The 7,500-nt window shown below is 37.3% G+C and overlaps 1 non-coding gene across 1 annotated transcript; it reads right to left on the bottom strand.

The window, feature by feature from the left end:
- Positions 1-1,313: 1,313 nt before the first annotated feature.
- Positions 1,314-1,432, bottom strand: LOC127948082 (5S ribosomal RNA). Its single transcript, XR_008151830.1, has one exon. It is a non-coding gene; the product is annotated as a 5S ribosomal RNA (ribosomal RNA).
- Positions 1,433-7,500: the final 6,068 nt, after the last annotated feature.

The following is a 7,500-nucleotide window of genomic DNA, read 5'->3' on the forward strand; positions in this document are numbered from 1 at the left end:
CTGCTAATATTCAGAGACCGGCATTGACTCTATTTTTTGGCAAAATTATTATATACTAAGTGAAAAATTTCCAAAAAGCTTACAGCACCTGGTATTCCCAGGCGGTCTCCCATCCAAGTACTAACCAGACCTAAGCCTGCTAAGATTCAGAGATTGGGCATTGACTCTTTTTTTTTTGGCAAAATTATTATATAATTTGTGAAATTTTCCAAAAAGTTTAAAGCACCTGGTATTCCCAGGCAGTGTCCCATCCATGTACTAACCAGGCCCAAACCTGCTAATATTCAGAAATCGGGCATTGACTCTATTTTTTGGCAAAATTATTATATACTAAGTGAAAATTTTCCAAAAAGTTTAAAGCACCTGGTATTCCCAGGCAGTCTCCCATCCATGTACTAACCAGACCCAAACCTGCTAATATTCAGAGACCGGCATTGACTCTATTTTTTGGCAAAATTATTATATACTAACTGAAAAATTTCCAAAAAGCTTACAGCACCTGGTATTCCCAGGCGGTCTCCCATCCAAGTACTAACCAGACCTAAGCCTGCTAAGATTCAGAGATTGGGCATTGACTCTTTTTTTTTTTTTGGCAAAATTATTATATAATTTGTGAAATTTTCCAAAAAGTTTAAAGCACCTGGTATTCCCAGGCAGTGTCCCATCCATGTACTAACCAGGCCCAAACCTGCTAATATTCAGAAATCGGGCATTGACTCTATTTTTTGGCAAAATTATTATATACTAAGTGAAAATTTTCCAAAAAGTTTAAAGCACCTGGTATTCCCAGGCAGTCTCCCATCCATGTACTAACCAGACCCAAACCTGCTAATATTCAGAGACCGGCATTGACTCTATTTTTTGGCAAAATTATTATATACTAAGTGAAAAATTTCCAAAAAGCTTACAGCACCTGGTATTCCCAGGCGGTCTCCCATCCATGTACTAACCAGACCCAAACCTGCTAATATTCAGAGACCGGCATTGACTCTATTTTTTGGCAAAATTATTATATACTAACTGAAAAATTTCCAAAAAGCTTACAGCACCTGGTATTCCCAGGCGGTCTCCCATCCAAGTACTAACCAGACCTAAGCCTGCTAAGATTCAGAGATTGGGCATTGACTCTTTTTTTTTTTTGGCAAAATTATTATATAATTTGTGAAATTTTCCAAAAAGTTTAAAGCACCTGGTATTCCCAGGCAGTGTCCCATCCATGTACTAACCAGACCCAAACCTGCTAATATTCAGAGACTGGCATTGACTCTATTTTTTGGCAAAATTATTATATACTAACTGAAAAATTTCCAAAAAGCTTACAGCACCTGGTATTCCCAGGCGGTCTCCCATCCAAGTACTAACCAGGCCCAAACCTGCTTAGCTTCCGAGATCAGACGAGATCGGGCATAGCCAGGTTGGTATGGCCGTAAGCGAAGACTGCCGCAAAGAGAAGGCTATTTAGAGATCAGCCAATCTAATCGCCAGTACATTATATAAGTAGGAAAGAAAACCCAAAAGCTTAAAGCACCTGGTATTCCTAGCCGGTCTCTCATCCAAGTACAGACCTAAGCCTGCTAAGATGCAGAGATTGGGCATTGACTCTTTTTTTTTTTTGGCAAAATTATTATATAATTTGTGAAATTTTCCAAAACGTTTAAAGCACCTGGTATTCCCAGGCAGTGTCCCATCCATGTACTAACCAGGCCCAAACCTGCTAATATTCAGAAATCGGGCATTGACTCTATTTTTTGGCAAAATTATTATATACTAAGTGAAAATTTTCCAAAAAGTTTAAAGCACCTGGTATTCCCAGGCAGTCTCCCATCCATGTACTAACCAGACCCAAACCTGGTAATATTCAGAGACCGGCATTGACTCTATTTTTTGGCAAAATTATTATATACTAAGTGAAAAATTTCCAAAAAGCTTACAGCACCTGGTATTCCCAGGCGGTCTCCCATCCAAGTACTAACCAGACCTAAGCCTGCTAAGATTCAGAGATTGGGCATTGACTCTTTTTTTTTTTTGGCAAAATTATTATATAATTTGTGAAATTTTCCAAAAAGTTTAAAGCACCTAGTATTCCCAGGCAGTGTCCCATCCATGTACTAACCAGGCCCAAACCTGCTAATATTCAGAAATCGGGCATTGACTCTATTATTTGGCAAAATTATTATATACTAAGTGAAAATTTTCCAAAAAGTTTAAAGCACCTGGTATTCCCAGGCAGTCTCCCATCCATGTACTAACCAGACCCAAACCTGCTAATATTCAGAGACCGGCATTGACTCTATTTTTTGGCAAAATTATTATATACTAACTGAAAAATTTCCAAAAATCTTACAGCACCTGGTATTCCCAGGCGGTCTCCCATCCAAGTACTAACCAGGCCCAAACCTGCTTAGCTTCCGAGACCAGACGAGATCGGGCATAGCCTTTTTTTTTTTTTTTTCTTTTTTATTGAAATTCACAAACTTACAGTTCAATTTCAATTGTTCACATTAAACAACATAAACATTTTTTTTTTTTTTACCTTCAGAACATAATTTTTACCAGTTATACAAAACCTCTTTTCTCTCTCCTTCTTTTATGAATTTGTTTCCAGTTACAAAGAATTCCTTCACATCATCTCCCCCATATTTATAGCACATTTCAATATCTCTTGTCATTATTGCTTTGAACAAATCTTTTATTTTGACTTTTCTCCCTTCAAAGTGTGCATAATTCCGTCTAAGTACAACAGCTAATCTGGCGTGGCTTAGAACATAATTGATAAACCAAAAGTCTATTGCTGTCGTCTTCTGAAACACTCCAAATAAAAATATTTTTCCCCATCCCTCCTCCAAATTCACATCCTCAAAACAATTATTTTTTAATAGACTTTTTAAGAAAACAAAAAAATCTTTTAATTCATCACATTGCAAAAAATAATGCAAAAAAGTCTCATGTTCCTTGTTACATACATCACACATCACATTATTAGCATTATTTATTTTGTTTAGTACTACATTTGTATAGATTCTATTGTGTCTTATTAAGAAGTCATTATTTTCACATTCTATAGTATTGTATTTTATGTCCATATTTGACCATATTTTCTTTACATCCAAGTCTTCAAACACCCTACTCCATACTTTTTCAGATGCTGGCACTTTTATTTGATCCATTATAAACAGGTCATAGACTTTCTTTACGCTAATGCTTTTTATATTATATTTTTCCCCGTCTTTCATTATGTACATCTCAGGCAAATCCTGTTGTTTTTTCTTTACACAACTTTTTTCTATAACATTCACCCATTTCGATGGTAGACTTGCTTTAATTCTTTCATATATATTTTCCACCTTTACTCTGCTCTCCATGCCATCCAACTCACACACTGAGTCATATATACAGTTATTTCTAAGAAAACCTGGAATAACTTCATATATAATATCTTTCACTTGCCTTATTCCGGCTTCTAAGAATTTGGGCTCATACAATGTTTTATTGTTGTGTTTAAATTTATCATTTAAAAACAATGGCAAATTTATAAATGTGTGCACCTCTGTGCAATCATATTCTACTTTTGGCAGGAATTGCCTCCATGCCTCCATCACCTCCCTGTATATGTCTGGCATTCCCACAGTCATTGACTGCTTAAAGCCCATATACCACCCATACTCTCCCATTCTTCCAACATCATCAATATATTTCTTTAAAAATTCTCTCCAACCAAACTCCCATCTTCCTTCCATATATTTTTTAACAGTTTTTATTCTTATTGCCAACTTTTTTGTTTCTAAATCAATCAGCTTTAGTCCACCTTCCTGTTTCCTCGCCACTAATGTTTTTTGTGCAATTTTCACTCCCTTCCCTTCCCATATAAAATCATGTACAATTTTATTTAACTCATTCATCACCCACTCAGGCATTTCAATTACACTCATTACATATACACATACCGACAGCATAAGATTATTAACCACAATAATTTTCCCTTTTATCCTTAATTTTCTTCCTTTCCATGCAATACAAACTGTTCTTATCTTATTTATCACTCCAGCCCATGTTATATCCCTTGCCTCCTTTGAATCTACCCCTAAATATACACCCAACACTTTCATGTACTTTTCCTCAACCCTCACACCTACATCAGATCTTTCTACTTCTCCTATATACATTATTTCAGATTTTTCTCTATTTATTTTCGCCCCTGATGCCTTTCCATATTTTTCCACCAACTCTAAAACCTTTCCCACACTGCTTATTTCCTTTACTGTCACTGTTGTGTCATCGGCATACTGGTTAATTATACACTTCCCTCCATATGGCAACTCAATTCCTCTTATTCTCTTGTCTCTCTTAATTAATGATGCCAAAGGTTCAACAGAAAGGGCGTATAACAAAGCGGATAGCGGGCAGCCTTGCCGCACTGACCTTCCCACATCAAATGTATCTGTCAATATTCCGTTCACCTTTACACAGCTTCTTGCACTTCCATACAATCTCCTCACCCATCCTACCATTCTCTCCCCAAAACCAAACTTTTCCAAGACCTTAAATAAAAACTTGTGTTCGACCCTATCAAAGGCCTTGTTCCAGTCTATCCCCAAAACTATCCCACCCTTCCCATCCCTCTTCATATACTCAATCACATCTCTGATTGTTCCAATTGTATCTGCTATATCTCTTCCAGGAATGCTGTAGCTTTGTGTTGGCTGAATAATATCTCCGATTACTCTTTTCATCCTGTTTGCCAAAACTTTGGTGAGTATTTTGTAGTCTGTGTTTAACAAGCTAATCGGCCTATAATTTTCTAAATCTAATTTATTCCCCTTCTTAAAAACTAGTGTTATCACTCCCTCTACCATTTTACTCTGTATTATTTCTGTTCTCTCCATTCCTTTATATACTTCCACTAAAATTGGTGCTACATCATTTTTATATAATTTGTACCATTCTGTCCCTATCCCATCACTTCCTGGGCTTTTCCCACTTCTTAAACCTTCTATTGCAGCTATAACCTCTTCTTCCTCTATCTCTCTATCACACCATCCCTTTTCTTCTTCCCCTAGCTCCCTCTCTACACACTTCAATACGTCCTCTATACTTGCCTCATCCACACATCCTCTCATATACAACTCACCATAAAACTCTTGCACCCTCTCCAATATATCTACATAGTCTGTTATTATCTCTCTCTTTTTTGAATATATTTCATGGATATATGTCTTACCTTGCCTTCTTTTTTCTAAACCCAGGAAATACCCTGTGCACTTTTCTCCTTCCAGTGCATATTTCGCCTTACTCCTTAAAATTGCTCCTTTGCATTTTTCTTTCTCATATCTCTCTAACCTCATATTTGCTTCTATATACTTTTCCATGCAATATCCTTCTTCATCATCTACTCTGCTGAGTTCTATCCTCACTTGCTCTCTAAGCTCCCTTTCCTCTTTCATCATCCTCTCTTTTCTTTTCTTACTATACCTTATGCTTAAAGCTTTAATTTTATTTTTTACCTCCTCCCATCTCTTACCAATGTCATTATTAAATTCATCTTCCTCCAAGCATTCCTCCAACCACTGATTTTCCTGAAGTAGTAACACTTTCATCTGTTGTTTATACTCCTCTTCTTCAATATACACTGCATTTAGTATCCACATCCCTCCACCCACCTCTCTCCTTCCGACTTTGATCCTAAACCTAACCCCATCATGATCACTAAAGTTATTCTGCTGATGTCTTATTTCATCAATGTAACTTATGGTATCTCCCTGCACTATCACTAAATCAATCCTACTCTGCTTTAATATCCCTTCTCTCATCTGCCTCCTTGTGAACTCTCTCTTCTCCGGATTCTCATGTCTCCATACATCAAGTAATCCCTTATCCCTCATTACTTCCATTAACATTAATCTTGATTTTTCCCACCTGAAACTCCCTCCTTTCCCAACATCCAATCTACTACATATAATGTTAAAGTCGCCTACTATTATGCACCTTCCAACAATTAGATCCCTTAGCTCCTCAATACAACATCTCTTATCATTTTCCACGTTGGGAACATATATATTAATTAATCTGAATTCAATACCTCTGAATTTAAATTCTATAACTAAAATTCTCCCTATCTGATCTCTGTACACCTGCCTTACATTTTCAATCCTATCTTTTTTAATCATTATCGCTACACCCCTTGCATTTTTTGCACCATTATTAAAGTATATATCTCCCTTCCATAAATCCTTTACTTCTCTCACTTTTTCATCATCCCAATTTGTTTCTTGAATACAAATTATATCACTCCTATACGTAAATTTTAATTCCTTCAACTTGTTAATATTCCTTAACCCATTTGCATTTACTGAAGTTACAGAAACCATGCCAGCAAACCAAAGAAAAAATTATATATATATATATTTCTTTTTTAACCCAAAACATATAATGCCCTTATAGAATTCATGTACCAGAGCGTTGTTCTTTTATCAGTTCAATTCTGTCCTTATCTCTCTCCGCCTTTCTTTTGACAGTCAGTTTTTGTAGTGTTGTCTGCATTCGTTGAGGAATCTTACTTTCTTTCCTTTGAGGTACTGCTTGTTGCTCTACTTTTTTCTCTTGTTTAGTTCCCAGTAGCTTTACATCCTCTTCATACTCTTCCTCCTCTTCGTCTTGTTCATCTTGCTTCTCCTCCTCTTCTTCCTCCTCCTCCCTCCTTTCTCCATCATCGGCCTCCTCACCAGCTGTTCCAGCTCTCTGTCCCCTTACAGCTCCATCCTGTCCATTACCACTTTCTCCTCCATATTTTGTAACCTCCATGTCATCCTCGCTCACTGTGCTTTGCTTCTCTGTTTGATCGTCTTCCCTCCTCTCATCGTCTTCACTTTGCTCACCCTCCTCCTCTATTACTCTCTCTGTTTGCTCTCCACACTCCCTTGCATAGTGGCCTACCTTGCCACATGAAAAACATTTAAACTCTGGGCATTCTCGAAATAAATGTCCTGTTTTAATGCACAACCTGCATACACGCACCTGCCTGTCGTGTATGACACGAAAGTACTCTGTGCCTCTTAATGTTTCAAACCTGGTTGAATATGGGAGTGAGCGAACTTCATCAGTGAACCGGACTTTTAAAAATCTTGTTCCATCTAAAATATCAGTTCCTGGCCATACCCGGCGCTTAATGGCGGACAGTGGTTTAACTCCCCATTCTTCCAGCTTTGCAAAAATCTTCTGATCTTCCAAATAAACCGGCAGGTTAATAAATGACACTACCATTTCATTGTTCACAATGTCTCTGGCGTGCACCATTGCTCCTTTTACTCTAACACCGTCCATCAGTTTACTCTTTGCCATATCATCCTTCATTGTAAGTTCGTATGACCTTTCTCCTCTCACTCTGCATCCCACCACTTCTCCACACTCCTTCTTTACACCTCTTAATAAGTCCATCATAGAGATTTTTTTCTGTTCCTGCCACTTCAACTTCCACAGTCAACTCTTTGGAATATTTCTCATGGT

This window comes from Carassius gibelio, chromosome A25 (assembly GCF_023724105.1).
Source record: "Carassius gibelio isolate Cgi1373 ecotype wild population from Czech Republic chromosome A25, carGib1.2-hapl.c, whole genome shotgun sequence".
Taxonomy (NCBI): Eukaryota; Metazoa; Chordata; class Actinopteri; order Cypriniformes; family Cyprinidae; genus Carassius; species Carassius gibelio.